This window comes from Anopheles maculipalpis, chromosome 2RL (genome assembly GCF_943734695.1).
Source record: "Anopheles maculipalpis chromosome 2RL, idAnoMacuDA_375_x, whole genome shotgun sequence".
NCBI lineage: Eukaryota > Metazoa > Arthropoda > Insecta > Diptera > Culicidae > Anopheles > Anopheles maculipalpis.
The window spans coordinates 84,842,801-84,858,864 of record NC_064871.1 but is presented as its reverse complement, the minus strand read 5'-3'; the positions used below and the strand labels follow the sequence as shown (position 1 = coordinate 84,858,864).

General features: G+C 42.9%; 2 protein-coding genes across 3 annotated transcripts in view; one reads left to right on the top strand and one right to left on the bottom strand.

Annotated features, from left to right (window-relative positions):
• LOC126568604 (elongin-C) overlaps positions 1-16,064 on the bottom strand; it is a 589,072-nt gene that overhangs the window by 298,054 nt on the left and 274,954 nt on the right. The window contains exon 1 of one of the 2 annotated variants that reach the window (XM_050225107.1): positions 11,835-11,838. The exons of the other annotated variant lie outside the window; for it this stretch is intronic. The gene's annotated coding sequence lies outside the window, so the exon portion shown is untranslated. Of the gene's footprint in view, positions 1-11,834; positions 11,839-16,064 lie in introns of those variants that run through there. 2 annotated transcript variants of the gene reach the window in all.
• Positions 1-16,064, top strand: part of LOC126567713 (fat-like cadherin-related tumor suppressor homolog) — a 126,182-nt gene that overhangs the window by 46,984 nt on the left and 63,134 nt on the right.

The window sequence follows — 16,064 nt, the reverse complement described above, 5'->3', positions numbered from 1 at the left end:
GGAAACTTCAACCAATCTTCCCAGCATTGTGCGTATTTCTGCCAAGCAAATCATGTTACGAGGTGCTCACAAGGGAAACCAAAACTTGACCTACCTTTTTCCCCTGAATCGATTGCGATCACTACTGAACTACTCAATCGTCGTCGTCGACTCCTGCAAGGCAGGTGCTTTCGGTTTCCACACTAAAAACCCAGACGCACGAAAGGTGCCCTCGAGAGATTTTCGATTTTGAATATTTTTCCTCCAATCATGCATACACACCCGCTCATTCCAACTAGAACCGTATGCATAAAATGCAAATTTTTATTGCTAGCTACTTCGTCCTCCCCGAAAGGCAACTACGCACATCGTCTGAATGAATAATTCATTTTCCTTCACATTCCCTGCTGCTCCCAGAAGTGCTAGGTTGGTGCAATGTTTGTAATGGGCACGAAAGCTGGAGCGAAAGATTCTGGGTGTTTCTCCCTTGGGGCAGATGTGGAAGGCTTTGCCTTTGAGAGTAAGGAGCGGCAGCATTTTGATTATGGAGAGAGCATAGTAATGCAACTAGAATATGTGATTTTTATCAAAACTCTAAGAAGAACGTATCGAACGGGGACGAAAAAAAAATGGGAGGAAAATGTCATCTGCTTCCTGGGAACTAATTTCAATTTGTTTCGAATGACTCTATCTGCATAAATCTGGTAAATTTTCATATAAGAAACAGGTAAAAATATCATTAATAGTCCTAAATTCTAAGAAATTTATCTTAGCAATACCTCTTTTGCTAGTGCAATGGTTTGTTAAAATTATTTTGTCAAATTATTGCCTACATTTAGGCGTTTGATTTATATTTTTTAACCCAACCTCAACGCAACTTTTTCTTTTAGTTGCTCAATTAAGTCAACAAAAATTCTTAATGCAATTATTAAGGATAAGGATATATGCAAGGATAACAATGACTTATTCCCCGTTTCCTTAATGCTTATAAAATGAAAATATAAAAACATTAAGATGCTGCAAAGCAAAGCCTCAGGAGTAAAACTGCATGCTTCAGCAACATAAACGTGTTTTAATAAAATTACCTTCCATTATTCCATACGAGTAATCCATGTATCATGGTGGCTTATTAGCAGTCCACTCACTAGCGTCCGTACCGCTGCAGCATGTGTTCTAAAACTACACACACGCACACATTGTGCAGCGTGATATCTTTTATCACGAGGCTCATTTTCTTGCATGGTAATTACAATCATTATTTCGTAATTTATTTACTTTTTACAGCGACTGTGTGTGGTGTGTGTTTTTAGCCAACGGTTAGAAATGGAGCCACCGTGTCCAGTAGCACCGAGGCCACCGTTGCAAACCGACGACAACATATTTATAGTGAGAAAGAGTTTTCCTCTTTGGAGTGCGCGTTTTCCATTCTTCATACACCGGCGAGTGGAGTTTTGTAGACCTTCCCCATTCACTCTGAGAGCGGCTGAGTAGATTGCGCTTTGCCATACGTGAACTGACCAGTAAGTGTGACTGGCGGGCAAACATGATGGAGGTGTTGGGGAGGGGGGGGGGGGTACTACTGTCAGACATAAATTATACCCACCACAGGATACCACACACAGGAATGCGCTTCCATCATCACGCTCGTACTCTCATATCGTTTTCTCGGCCGGTCTCGAGAGTTCCGCCAGTGTTCCTAAATATCTGAGGCTGTTGCCTTTCTTTCTGTTTTGCACTACATACTAGCTCTCCCTTACACATCGCGCCATTTTTTGGGAGCTTTTTTGTTGCGCCTTTCCATGGCGCTTTTGTGAACCACGGGGCATAATAGCGATGCAATGGCGGTAATCATACCAGAGCTAGAACAGAGAGCAAGAGCATTGTGTGTGTGTGTGTGCCACTACCACTTTGTCGGACACAGTGTAGCCAGTGTACCGCATGCCGCGCGGTGGATAAATAATGATGGTTTTCGTGCTATAAATGGTGCTGGCTGTGGGGAAGAAATGGATTACATATGGCAGCCTGGTAGTGCATTTGCGGAAGCCGGAACGGAACCATTGGAGAACAATGGAGGGTCACTAGCAACTAACAACGCTCGAAAGTATGCATTCCGCTGTGCAACGAAGACTAATGATATGGTAGTTGATCTATTTTTGTTGCTTTTCAGTGTGGCTTGAGATGTAAGCGAGGGTAAGGTAGTGAATCGGATTAAAGAGTAGTTTGGTAATTTTTAAAGAGCTCTCTGTGTCTTTTATGTATCTTGGTTTTTTTTATTATGGGTTTGCCAGCATTTTTCATTTAAATTACTTTCATAACGAGGGTTTATTCGTGTTTCTTTTATGTCTTGTTTAAAGTAAACTCTGATGTACCTAGCAACTACATCCCTTTTTTCCAAATCTCAGCCAAAAACTACACCACTTAAAATAATCACAATCGTTCATCGGCAAAGGCATCCATATCGCTAATCACAATCATTCCCATCCCAAACCAAAACGTAAAGTAAGCCCACTGTAATTTGATCTAATTTATTCGTTAGCTCCTTCACCGACGACGGTTCGTCTTCCCTCTTCGGTCGGGAAATCATTCTTGAAACTTCTGATTCACCGTCCTTTCGCCAGAACCTGTCTGCTGTTCTGTGGCCGCTTAATCTACATCAACTTTCCTCCACCGATTGGGTAGGTTGTCGTAATTTGCTCGCATTGTACCATGGCATGACTCAAAACATCATGCTGGTAAGGTTTGTGTTCCTGTGTGTCTGTAGAATTGTAGCTTGGTTGTTTGCGCATCGCAAACGAGAACGATTGCCAAATGTCACGAGGATGTTCGTATAGTCTCAGTTTTCTACGGTGTGTGTGTTTTTTTTGCTTCCTTGTGAAAGCAACTCGTAGGCTCCTTCGCGTTTCTTGCTCTACGCTGTCGCGGTTACCATTGTTCCAAGTGAGCTGGCAATAAAAAATAGACAAACACACACAGAAAACAAAACGAAAGGCACCGTCACTGAAACGAAAGGCACGAGCAAATAGGCCATCAGATAGTGCCAAATCAAAGCTATCTTGTTGCATTCCGGTCTAGTCTACGGTGGCGGTTTTGTGGCCTTCAATAACTCAGACAAAGCCGAGACGTACTCGTTACCTGGGACACGTGTTTTTTTCTTTCGCCGCTCATCGCGCTCCCGCCCAGTGTACGAGCGACTGGGCGTCTCCATCGGTGGGCGATTGTTGCTCCGGGAGTCGTTAGCTATATTTTTTTCAACCACACCGCACCCTCACACACTCCCAACACACGCGCGTGCGACAGTGCTGGTATTAATATAAATGCGATCGAATCAAATTACAACAACAGGTAAAAGAACCCTAAACTCTACCACGCTAATACCATCGGGCTAACGATGTACTTATTCCATCGTTCGTTGCCGATCGTTTGTGTTGTATTTCGCTCCCCCAGCTCGCTTATTGCCCGAGTTAACTCTCTGGAGGAAAATAAACACAATTTATTTGTGAAATGGACAAATATAGCTGCTAATACACCTTCACGTCGTAGCGGCAGCGTCGTTACGTTATGCCGGGCCATAGGCAATCAGGAGACAAAAGTGAGGTTAATGTTGATGGGAATATTGCACGAAAACTAAAGCGGATGTTTGTCTTGTTGTATTTGTATACACTCGCATCCATATAAACTGAGTTTTAGTTTCTGTTTTTGCATTGCTTTGAAAAGAAAAGATTTCAAAGCATTTTTATAACGAATGGGCCATGTTGAAGTGTTTGCGTGAGGACGTCCCTGAAAATTTATTTTAAAGTTTAATTGAGCATTAAAAATGCGAATCCAACATAGATAAAGCTTTTTTATTAGATCGTACGCACTTAAAGAAAGAAAATTATTTTCAAGAATTTGCAGAAATTTCCTTCATTTTGAACTTTTCTTTTAACACTGTATATGCCAACAATTTGCGGTTTTCTATAATTTTGTAATTGATTTATTTGCCATTTTAAAACACGAAAAATCCTTATGAAAAATTAAATTTTAAGTTGCCATTTCAAAAGCAAAATATTCTCATAAAACACTTCCCTGGAAGCTTCCCATTGCTCTCGTCGAACAATCAGTTATTCAGCATAAATTAATGGTGCTGACAAAGCAAGACACGAGGATAAAATGAGCACAGAAGCAAACGAGAAAAGAATAGTGCCATCGATTGTGGTTTAAAAGGTGAAAAATAGCAGAAGAAGAAAAAAAGAAACACCCCGATGAGCGCATAATGACAAACGAGCGTAATGGTGTACAATTTTCCTACTGCGAATGGATCGAAAACCAACGCCTAAGCACTTGCTGCAATCAATCGCTGATGAAGTAGTCTGCTGTTGCTGGTGGTGTTTTTCTTTCTTTTTTTCTGCTGGTGAATCGATGCGACGATAAAAATGGATGCACAAAGAGCTGTCATCGAAGCAAATGATTGTGGAAGGAAATTCAAGTGCATGTCACCGGATTGTGTTTGATCAGGAAAAGCGACTCGGTAGGTGAAGTTGGAAAACGAGACTTTTTTTCCATTTCAATTTGACTTGAAGATGGTTGTATAAATTTTGGATTTTTTTCCTTTCAATTTTGTGCCAAATGCTGTACAAACCCTACCATTGCACCTGCAAGTTATACCAGTTTAGTCAGTTAGGAATTCAAATGTATCTTCACCAGCAAGTACCGTGAGTTGTGTTTTTTGATACAGTTTACTGAGTTGGTTACAATCGATATTCAAGTAAAGTTGTTGAAAAAATGGAGGAAAAAGAATGGAAAACACTTGTAGCTAAATGAGCATACATTTGGGTCAACGAGGCGAAAAAGAAAACAACAGAAACCAATTGTTCTGTAACTCTTCAAAGCAGAGCTGCAATATGAATAAATTTAAAAAGAAATGAGCCTAGAGGCCTTATAGTTACTGTCCAAAGGTAAAATAACTCTTTTTTCCAAGCCGAAATCATCGACCTCAACACTACCTTCGAGTTGGACTCTATCACGGTTAGAACTCACGGCAAGCAGACACTTTGCCTACTTCACTTTGATCATCCGATGATGTCTACATCATCCACGAAGTCAAGAAATTCTTATCAGGCGCTATAACCGCTTTGCGGTCTTGGTCTGCCCCAACAGCATCCGGAACCGTTCACGGTCCCGTGCCATCGTCCACCAATCCGTTATCCCGGCATTGATGGTGGATTATTTCACACCATCCGCCCACCTCAATATGCGCCTACCACGCCTCCTCTGTCCGTGTGGACGACCCAAAAGGACTTTCTGAGCTGGGTCGTCCGGTGACATGCGTATAACATGGCCAGCCCATCGGAGCCTGGTGAGCCTAATTCGCTGCACGACGGTGAGGTCGTCATACAGTTCGTACAGCTCGTCGATGTAGCGACTCCTCCATTGTCCTTCCACACATACGGGGCCAACGATCCTTCTGAGCATCTTACTTCTCGAACGCGACTAAGAGGGCTTCGTTTGTTGTGGACAGGGTCCATGTCTCAGAGGCGTAATTGAAGAGGTTACGCGGTTCCTTTTCGCATGGCGCCTTCTAAAGCGATGTCAAACAACAAACAGCAGAGTCACTCCCTTTTCCTCAGTTCTTGATTATGTGGCAGGTTCAATAGTACAAAAAAAAAAAAAACAACAACATCCCAATGGAAGTTGTGCGTGTTTTCTTGTGCACAACAAAATATAGACTTTAATTTCGTTTTGCAAACAAAGCTATAATGAGCTTAATATATTGAGAAACATGGGTATACAATTACATGATTGTATTGTGTGAACTGAGACGTAAACTGGATTAAAGCAGCTGCCTTCAAAAAACGGAACTTCGAAAAGAAGCATTCCGTTATAAATTTTTGTCCCCCTAATTCCACTTTTAAAATGGCCCCTGTTTTGGAAATAGCCTAATTTTTAACGAAGTCTATATTTAACTTCCCGTAATTTAGTTGGTGGCAAGTTTGGGGCAGTACGCAAAACCACGTACACCAAATCACGGCATAACCCGGCATATCGTTTGTTCTACCTTTTTAGTAGTGTGAGCATATTATTCTGGTTTCGTGACGAGATAAACTTTCTGGTTTGATTATGATCCAACTTCCAGCCAGCCCAGGAATGTTAGCGGGACGAGATACATTCCCATTTACCTGTCCGTTAGCATCCAGTTTCATTTCGGGGCGCACCTAAATATGCACCGGAACTAACTTTTCAACATTTTTTACTACAACACATGATCCACACGCCGAAAAGCAAGGAACTCTCGAGCCCAATTTGAAGAAGAGCATCAGAACATGGAGGGCAATATTATTCCATCTAATGGTGCAGAGATTTTTCAAAAACACACTTACACACACACACGTGGATAAAGCTGCTAAACGAATCCTGGATGGTTGAAAGAAGCGAGACGGGTACAGGAAAAATCGGCGAGAGTTCCGCTTCCGGGTGGAAGGTGTATGGCATGGACTGGGTAAAGTTCTTACACAATTACCTTTTTCCCGTGCTCCACCACGGCCACCGGGTCAGGCCGGTTCGGCCAATGACCTTGGCATTATTATTGCCGCTACTCTCGGCAATAGCGATTTTCCTTTCGCATGGTACTTCCGCGATGGTCTTAGCAATTCTTACCGCCCGAGCAAAATGGTGCAAGTACCCGGAAGAAAGCCGGAAGCTCTACCCTCAGCTTAGCATGTATAAATGGGTATGCGCGAAATTAGCTTTGAAGAGTACAACCATCATTCCACCTCCACCTGCCCGAAATTGGGAGCTTGGAGTAATTTGCTCGAAGCATGTTAAAGTCCTTCCACTTACGGTGTTGTTCAGGTGTTATTGGAGCCAGCGAAACCAGCAGGCAGAGCGAAGACAAAGAAAAGTTTTATTTACTCGCCAGCGACCACACCGGTGCCGGGACCTGCCTTTTAGGGGCATGGGGCATACGGGGGCCTGTACATACGTTTACACTTACGGCTGTGTGAATCCGCACCGACTCACCGGTGCTAATAAACAGCTCCATTAGCAAAACCGTTACCGTTAGACAGTGGCTGATTCTTTGACTTTGCGCCGTTGTCGGTGGAGATAAAAAACATAAAAAAACGCCAGTATCCTTGCGGGCCATGGCCAGATCCTGCCCTTCATTTTATTCGCCTGCCTCGACTGCTTGGCACTACTTAGAATGAGCTTTTTTGTTGGTGATAAGTGAAGAAGCACACACACACACATACACTCGTGCAAGAGCTCTTCGTTCACTCAAGACACGTACGGAGCACGGGTCTAATTTCAAGTTGGGTTATCTGTTTTCTTCCCCGGGAGCTAAATTACTATCCGCTTCGAGTAGCTCGCTTCACTTTCCGAGCTTCTACAGTGGGTCGATTTTTCAACGATAAAAGGCTGATGAGAGTGATGTAACAAGCAAGAGTAACAAAACAAAAAAGACATGAAGACAAAGAGGAGTAAACGGTGTAAGTTGGACGGTGTAGAAAATTATGCTTTCATGAGATGTTTTCATCAGTATAACAATCATCGGATGTTACAATAAGAAATGTAGACCACTGAAAGAAGAAAATATTTTCAATTAGGATCGAGACAAACAAAAGGAAAAGCTCTTTATGTTTGAAAAATATAAAAAAATGGATTAAGTATCCATCTTAAGTAAAACTATTTCAAACTTCAATGCAAATATCAAAACATAAATCTTTTTTTAGCTCATTTTGAATTTGATGAACAGTTTGATTTGATTATTATGTACACATGGTAACTACAAAATAACTAAAAAACAGTGGTCATCTCAGGCGATACTTACCATGATAATATTTGACTACGGATTTAGGAAAAATTTTACGTCGAAAAGAAATAAATTTGTTGAAGATCTGTATTAGTGATCGACCCCAAAAAGGTGTGGATCCATCTCCGTAGCTGACTGGGTGGGAGAGAGTGCTCATTACGTCGTTGTTTACGGAATTGTCGGTGCGAAGACCGTTTAATCGGAGCCGGTTCTGGAGCCTCGGGTGCGCTCTGCATCGCCCATCACTAGATTCTGCATCATATCCTCTCTTTCCCACTTTTACGAACTGAACGGGTTTGTTATTTTGTACTTCCCTGTATTTGTTTTCACTATTATTGTATAGGAAAAGAGATGAGAATAATAACTCTCTTCAATGAATTAACTCAATCTCACTCCCTCCCTATTGGGACTAGCTTTAATTGGTTGCATCCAGACCCATTTACCAGCCAATTTGGGGCGTTGAAAGCTTTAGCAACTTTTTGCTAAAACTTGAATCAAAAAAAGAGTTAAAAAGAGGTAAAAACATTCTTCAAATCCAATCTCTCTGACAAGCCAACTCCTTCAGAATGAGTTTAATTATGATGACCCTCAAAAGAGTTAAAATGACCCTCAAAAGAGTCAACCCCTGTGCGACTCGAATCATAAACCTGTTGTTGAAACTTTTTGCGATTCAAATCTCTTTGGCAAGTTTTTACTCTTTTGATTTCGAAAAGTAAAAACTTTCATAATTAAAGTTTTCATAATTATAACAACTTCCAAAAGAGTTCGAAACGCTAAAAAGTTTTAAAAACTCTTTATGAGGAGTTTATTAGTTACACAGTACTCTCCACATTAGTTAGGAGTATTGATTCTTCACGGTATGAAGAAATTGATTAAAAAATTATTATGTTCTTTAAGAGCTTTCTGCGTGAAATAAAATGTTTAAAGACTGCCTTGTCAGCCGGGAAACCCCTTTGTATTTTAATACGCACATCATGTCGCCCTTAACACCACCACACTTTAACCACAATTCGGAGATAGCTCCCTGCTCGCTTTGTGCTACATCCCTTCGTTTCCTTCCTTCGAGGGTATGCGAAGTCACGGACACACCCGTCTGCATTTCGTGTGCAGATTGTTAATAGAAAAGTTTTCTTCCCAAACCAACCGTCCATGTTTGCTCGTGCAGATCGGTGGTGTATTCCGATCACAGAAAACCATATTGTCGGGCCAAACATATTTGTCGAACAAACTAAACTGTTGCGTAGATTACCGTTGGGGTGTAACTTTCGTTGCGTGACATTGAAACCCGCCCACGGGTAAGGCACCGAACAATTTGCTAAATTTGTTAGTCTCCACTAATTACAACATCACTTGCACCTAGGCTCCAAGTGGCGATGCCGATCGAAATTGAGAAAAAGCGTAATCTACAATAGAAGTCTTACAAACAGGACCTAGTGCATAAATCGATCCTGTGAGCAGGAAACAGTAGTGATTAATTTTTCTTCTCCTGCTCGACTCGATGATCATCTTCCTAGTGGATGTTGCCTACAAGTGTGATCATGGGAGAGATCCACGCTTTGTGCAAATGGTGTGCAAATAACACACTGATTATTTCTAAATTTCCAACCAGTCCGGTTCCGCCCGATCCATTAGCTGTTCGTGTACCGTGCTTGCTCAGTACACAATTTTGCAACCGGCGGGGCAGGATAACACAACACCCAAGGATCTGTAAATCTCCACCGAGCTCAAGCTCTCTCCCAGACCGAGAGCTATAATTATGGTACAAAAGCACCAGGATAAGAAAGAATTGCAGGGCACGTTGCCTACATTCAGGCGTACTGCTAAGAGCGAGCGTGTGCAGCATCCTATCATCTGTTGGCTGCAATACCAACAATTACACTGCTGAAGAGAACTCTCGCACAGGATGTAAGCGAGTGGCCTGAAAGTGGAGACGATGAAAACAAGAACTTTCATTCCTTCCTTTACGCTTCCGGGCTGATGCTGCTAGCGTTGCCCATTGTGATTTGGATTTGTGTAATGCAGTGCACCGTAATTCTAACCAACAACTGGGCTCCGCATCCGTTGCATTCAGAGGAAGATTGTATTTTGCAGTTGCCTTTCTTGGGCATTTATCGCAATACTTTTTAACTTTCTTGAGAAGTTTTTTTTCCCCTAAGCATGGAAAGTTGAAAGCGTTAAAGTATAACCATCGGCGAGCCTTGTGTGCCTGGTGTGTAAACAGAAGGGCAATAGTTGTTGGGAAAAGCGTAACTTTGCTTGCGCTTGATCTTTCGCATGCTGTTGGCACGTTCTGTGGGGAAGATTTGTACACGAACGACATTGTTTTGGAGTTGTGAACAGCAATAATTAAAACACTTGTTGGTTAGTTTTTGGTTTATGGATGTTAAAAATTTCCCTGCCGCTTCCACGCAAGAATTACTTACTGTCTACTTGTTTTAAAAGAGTCCTCAATTTTGTGTAAGAATACACTTTGCTAATAAATAGAACTTGCCATGGTTGTGCCACGGCCTAGACAAAAGCACATACAGCAGCAAGCAAGATAAATTTTACCTTAAAGTTGTGCGGTACTGTGATACGCACCCTTCCCCAAAGTTTTTTTTTTGGCCCAACTGCCAGCAACTCCCCGGCGAATGCAAATGAAGCAAACGCGATTACGCAAACGCTACGACACACAAAGAAATAATGGCCCAAAAACAAAACAAAACAAAAAAGTACGCCGGGTTTTTGCTAGCTTTTGTGACAGTATTCGCCCAAGCAGCGATACACCAACTTCACGGACGGTAAAAGAAGTTCAAACTGACTCAGAAAGTTTGTGTGTTTTTTTCCCGGGAACGTCTTCGAACAAAGCATAAACTTCTCTTTAACACCGCACAAATCGCGAGACATTTGTTTTTGTACGCTTTTTCCACTTTTAGCTGCTTCTTTAGAATAATTTTGAACAATCACTCTTTCGCATTGCCTCGGTACGATTGTCTCCGATAGTGACGCAGGGTCGTTTTTTTTTTTTATTTGCTTAAGTTATTCTACAGTGGCAAGAGAAATCACGGTGACGGTTGATTGTAGGACGCTTGGTGATGTACGATAAATCGATTCGTGGCAAAGCAATGGGGAGCAACCGAGGTGAAGGAAGTATCCTCCGGATATTCACTTCAATGGGATGAAACTATATGCACAGCACGACGCCGCAGACACTCGACACTAATTCGATCAAAACTCACAAACCGTGAGGCACACCGAACCGGCTGCTAGGCACTCCGCTTGTGTCAAGTACTGAAGCTGCTGATGGCACAAGATGTCAAATTCATTCTCTTTTGATTCATTGGAAGTGCTGGGTAATAGAACGGCACAAAAACTATCTTTATCATTCGGAAGCACCGCAAGAGACACCAACCATCCTTGTAGCTCTATAACAGGGCGGGACTAGTACACAATCGCCGTGATGTTCGGGAACGACTTCATCCGACTTTGATTAATAATGATCGTATGCATACTTAATGCGGAAGAAGTTGCATTTGCATTCCAATGAGCTGCGCTGCCCGCAAACCAGGGCACCGACAACTTTTCCATTTCCAATTCAGCAAACTTCGGCATACTTAACTCCACTAAAAGTATCGCCACCTCTTGCTCTTGCTCTTTTAATTCAATCGCTTCCGGACATTTCCGGATGAGCGAAGAATTAGAATACTTGAGGAAAGGGCGGGACCGTTCTGAAGTGTAGGAAATGAGTACGTGATGATGAGAAAACACACAATCTAATTTGCACACAGCCAATGCGTAAATTTTGCCACAACACTCAATAAAAATTCGTAATGTACAGTCCTCGGAGTCCTCCATTATCCCGTCGCTAAAGATAGTGTGCGAGACGATGAGACACTTAGGCAAATCAGGAAGAGTTCTCGGTTGATTTACAGGCACATGCACACACAGGCACACCAAGCGTTTCAACTGCTTGTCCCCGTGACGATGATTTATGCTACAAACTGATCAACGGATGGGTTCGGCTAGAACCAGGGGAAAGGATTTTACCAACGTGATTTGATTGTTGACGAACTGATTGTGTTCTACTGTTAGTGTGTATGCCCTTGCTAGCCAACAGTAAACACCCTTTTTTTGTAGGGACATTGTGAGTGAGTTATGTCCGGGTATTACATTTCGCGTGGGACTCACCGTTCATCAGACCCTGCGGTTTGAAGTTTTGTTTCACTTTGCTGTTTGACGGATGGGTTCGCCCGGCTTAATGCTGTCGGTGGAATAGCAACAAACTAGATAATACACGCTGATGGATGTAGTTAAATTACAACGGCTCACCCGTGACGTTTTGGTTGAATTTCCGAGGGTGAATGGGTGCCGTGATGGGCGAATGAGAACTGTTTTGTTTGCAGTGATTTGACAAATGTTTCTTTGCAGTTGAGCGATTGCTGCTGTTCAAGTTTCTTCCCGCAGTGATACTCTGAGTCGGGGACTTTCAAAAGCCAGATAAATAGATCTGTTCCGGATGTGTATACGTTTGCCTCGAATTGTACAGGAATCTTACGTGGGTTCTTACCGACATTGTAGAGATTGAAGTTTGGTAACATTTTTGCGAAAAGGGACATCCGCGAATCAAAGAAAGATTTACTCGATACTTCTCAGTGCTAAGGTCGTTTAGGCGGCCAGGTGGTAGAAGCGAAAGTGGCACAGGTCTTCACACAGCAAGACCGTGCATAAATTCCCATTCTGACCGTTGCTTCGTAGTGAGGGCTTTACCATCTAAATCAATGGATTCAAAAAGTAACTTAAGCCATTCCCTGGCCTTACCAACAGCGTAGAATCTGGTAAACAAGATTTGACGTCCTGCATGTTTGTTACATTTATATTTCAATGATTTACTGTACATAAATAAAACAATTTCCATTAACTGGCTGCTAAAACGTCACCCTTACCTCTAATTGACGGATTCTTCAACTGCTCCGAAACATATTTTTGTGAAATAAATTCGTTAAATGTCACACAAAACGGGCCCATCCGTTTCATTTCCTGCGAAAGGTTAAACACACCCATTGATTTATCGATTACTGTACCACGAGGCAGTACTTTTGCTCGGCTCCGCTGCATGAACATACAGCTAGAGCATTCCCTAACCCGGGGACCAAACCATATGCATCGAGGAAAGAATTTTATAAATATCTCTCTCATCCATACCGGATGGCCCGTGTGTTGCAATGGCGTGTCCCCTATGCATTACTGCTTCACTTTCATCCACCGTACGAATACCCGGGTATGATAGCACCGGGGCACGGTCACACTGATGCACAGCTGGAGGCAACAGCCATGGCCTTGACAGGGATAAAGGAGAGGGCCGAGCGGGGGCTAAAGGCGGTGTGACAAAAAATAGTTTCCCTATTTAAAGAAATCCCATCATGCGCTCAAGTAGGTGAGAGAGCCTACAATCTACCCTCGGGGTGTGTTTCGGCTTGGCCTCATTAGCAAAGGGGGAAATGTTTCTTACCCGAAGGTAAGCTATTATTAAAAAAGAATGCCCTACAAGTGTTGCACACACCAGCCGTGCGGTAACATTGCGGTGTATGGTTTTGTATGGCTTTCCGATCGGATAAGATGGCAGCAATTTGGAAGGTGTACACGAGTGATGTGCTGCCGGTCGCTGCTGGGCGTGTAACATAATTGAACGTGTTGATAAACATCGTACCTGGAAGTGGTGTGTGTGTGTTGGAGTGTACTGTGCGGTTCTTTGAAGGTCATAGTGACTTTCGATAAAAGAAGGTTGTTAAGAAAACGTTTAAGGACCCTCTTATGCGAGAGTTTCTTCTCAATCGTCAAGAGGTGTATAAGAAATAGAGTAAAATTGTTCTATTGTGTAAAAGTATTACAAAAATACAACATTGAAGTTCGGTTACTTTCAGAAATTCTTCTTAACCTTTGTTACGAGGTATTGGATCAAGTTATTCATGCTTTGGAATCGTCAGTCAATTCGAGGATTTTTTTGTACCCCAATTCGTAACCCAAAAATCCATCACTTCCATCAGTGATGGATCAAGTAGATTAGAACTTTCTGTCTCTAGACCATGTAACAATTCGCACTCTTCTCTCTCCAAATGTATCAGAACATCGTCCGTTGCTGACATTTTTGGAGCACACCGAAAATAAAACTTGTCCGAAACCCCATAAAACCACTGCGACGGGTTGAGGGATCGGCATTAGTTCATGGAATTTATCCACACAGCTTCTTTTGATGCCACTACTTAATCCCTGCACTCGTAGCGTCCGCACAGGATTATAGTACACCAGATCTCCTTCACAACAACAACAACAGCAACAACAAAAACCCCGCTTTAGACCTGTGTTGGCACTTCCTGCAGCAAATTGGCTCCCGAAGGCAAAAACCCGAAAAATTCCTTCGTGATAAAGTTTTAATCCTGCCCACGCCCGTCTCGGCCAACGGGCGAACACACCGGACCACCGCTGACACCTATCATCAACTTTGATCCAGAAGTGCTTACAGCAACGCTACCAGTTCGCCCCGGTCCCGACTCTAGCTGCAGTGGTGATAAACTTTTGCCTCCGTAGCACGGTCCCTTTTTTTTTTAGAGTGATACCTCATGCCTTCCGAAAGAATCCCAACTCACCGAAATACCGAAGCAAAACAGTGTCCCGAAGTTCGGTAGGGCGGTGTGCGAAAATGCAATAAAGCCCCGGGTGCAGTTTTACGTTGTGCCAACCGCAACGCCTGGCTGGCAGCTGTGGGTGAGGTCGCTGCAGCTACGGCGGACAGCAATACCACACTAAATTCTGTCACCGATCCCGGTTGACATTGGGTGGAAATTTTCTTCCTCCTTGCGTTGAGACTGTTGCTTATTATTATTTTTCCACCTCATCGTGGTTTGCGCTGGTTTTGTTTTTATTTTGCTTGTGCTGCGGATGTAATCTCACCGTGCTGATGGTGGAAATGGCTGCTGGAGACGTTTTCAAAGGATCAAGTTGATTGAACCACCGTGGGCGTGAGCACTCAGACACACACTCACAGGGCACCGAAATTTTACGCGGAATATTTCACGAGATCTTCTCTGTTGGCTTAAGGCAAAATAGACGAAGAGCTTTTATGCCTTTGTACCGTTCTTCCCGATGAATAATTATAATTCTTCAATGCGCGTTTGTAACGTCAAACACGTTACAGTTGATATGAGCGTAACTCATATCATTTTTGAGCTAACCATTGGTACAATATTATTTGGCATTGATTTCAAAATAGTGAAAATCAAATAAACTCATAGTTCTAGTTGAAACTGACTCGCTGTAAAATTTGTCGTGACTTGCCACATGAAACTTTCAACAAAATTCAAAAGCGATTAATCCTTAGAAATTGAAAAGTGCTTGTTTTCTATTAAAACTTACTCATGGAAGACAACCAGCTCCCGAGCCAGTATTTCGATGCTTGTTGTTAAGAAATCTCCGAAAAGCAGCATCATCGTCCCATGCTTCACTATTATTGCGCAACTATAAATTGACAGTCTCTGAATAGCGTTCTCTGTAAAATTTAATACCCTCTGTCTTGGGTATGCAGTACACACAATTTGAATTACTATTTGGAACGCCAGCGTTGCATTTGCCTACCGGGCAAAAGCCAATTGTCTTTGTTCCAAGAAATCCATTTGAAAAATTTTCTATGACAATTTGGAAAATGTCTCCAGCTCGTGGCTGACACTCTCCGTGCCGGGAGACAACCTTCATCTCGACTGACAGTGGTTGTCATTTTTATCATCAGTTTAAAAAAAAACAACATCTAGCGTCAAATTCTTTCATATAAACGTCCGTTCCAGCCGGGCTGGGTGACGATTATGACAATCGTTCGTCCCCTCAACCCGCTCTGGCATCCCAGCCTGTGTGACGAGAAATTACCAGCAAGGATTAATCTGTAACGACGCATATCTCAACTGGGTTGTGGCATCGTAGCGCATCGTACTCTGCAGAGAGTCGTACCCTGACAGCTTAGCCGGGCGTTGGCGGCGTCACGGTTGACAGTCGGTCTAGCTCGATGGCCGGAAGAGCGATGCTAGTGTGTTGGGCACACCGAACACCCCGCCACGATGACGTTGAATTAATTCCCGGGAAAAATTCGCTTCCCTTCTGCCGCAAACTTCTTCCCATGGGTTCCGGTGCGCACCAAACGGAGATCGATAGGAGAAGCTTGATAACGCCCGAAAGCTTGACACAGAGTGCGCACACATGCCTTGTCGTGCATATTTATCCATGCTTGACGAAATAAGCCTCGTGTGTGTGTTCGTGTTAAGTAGCGTAGCGGTTC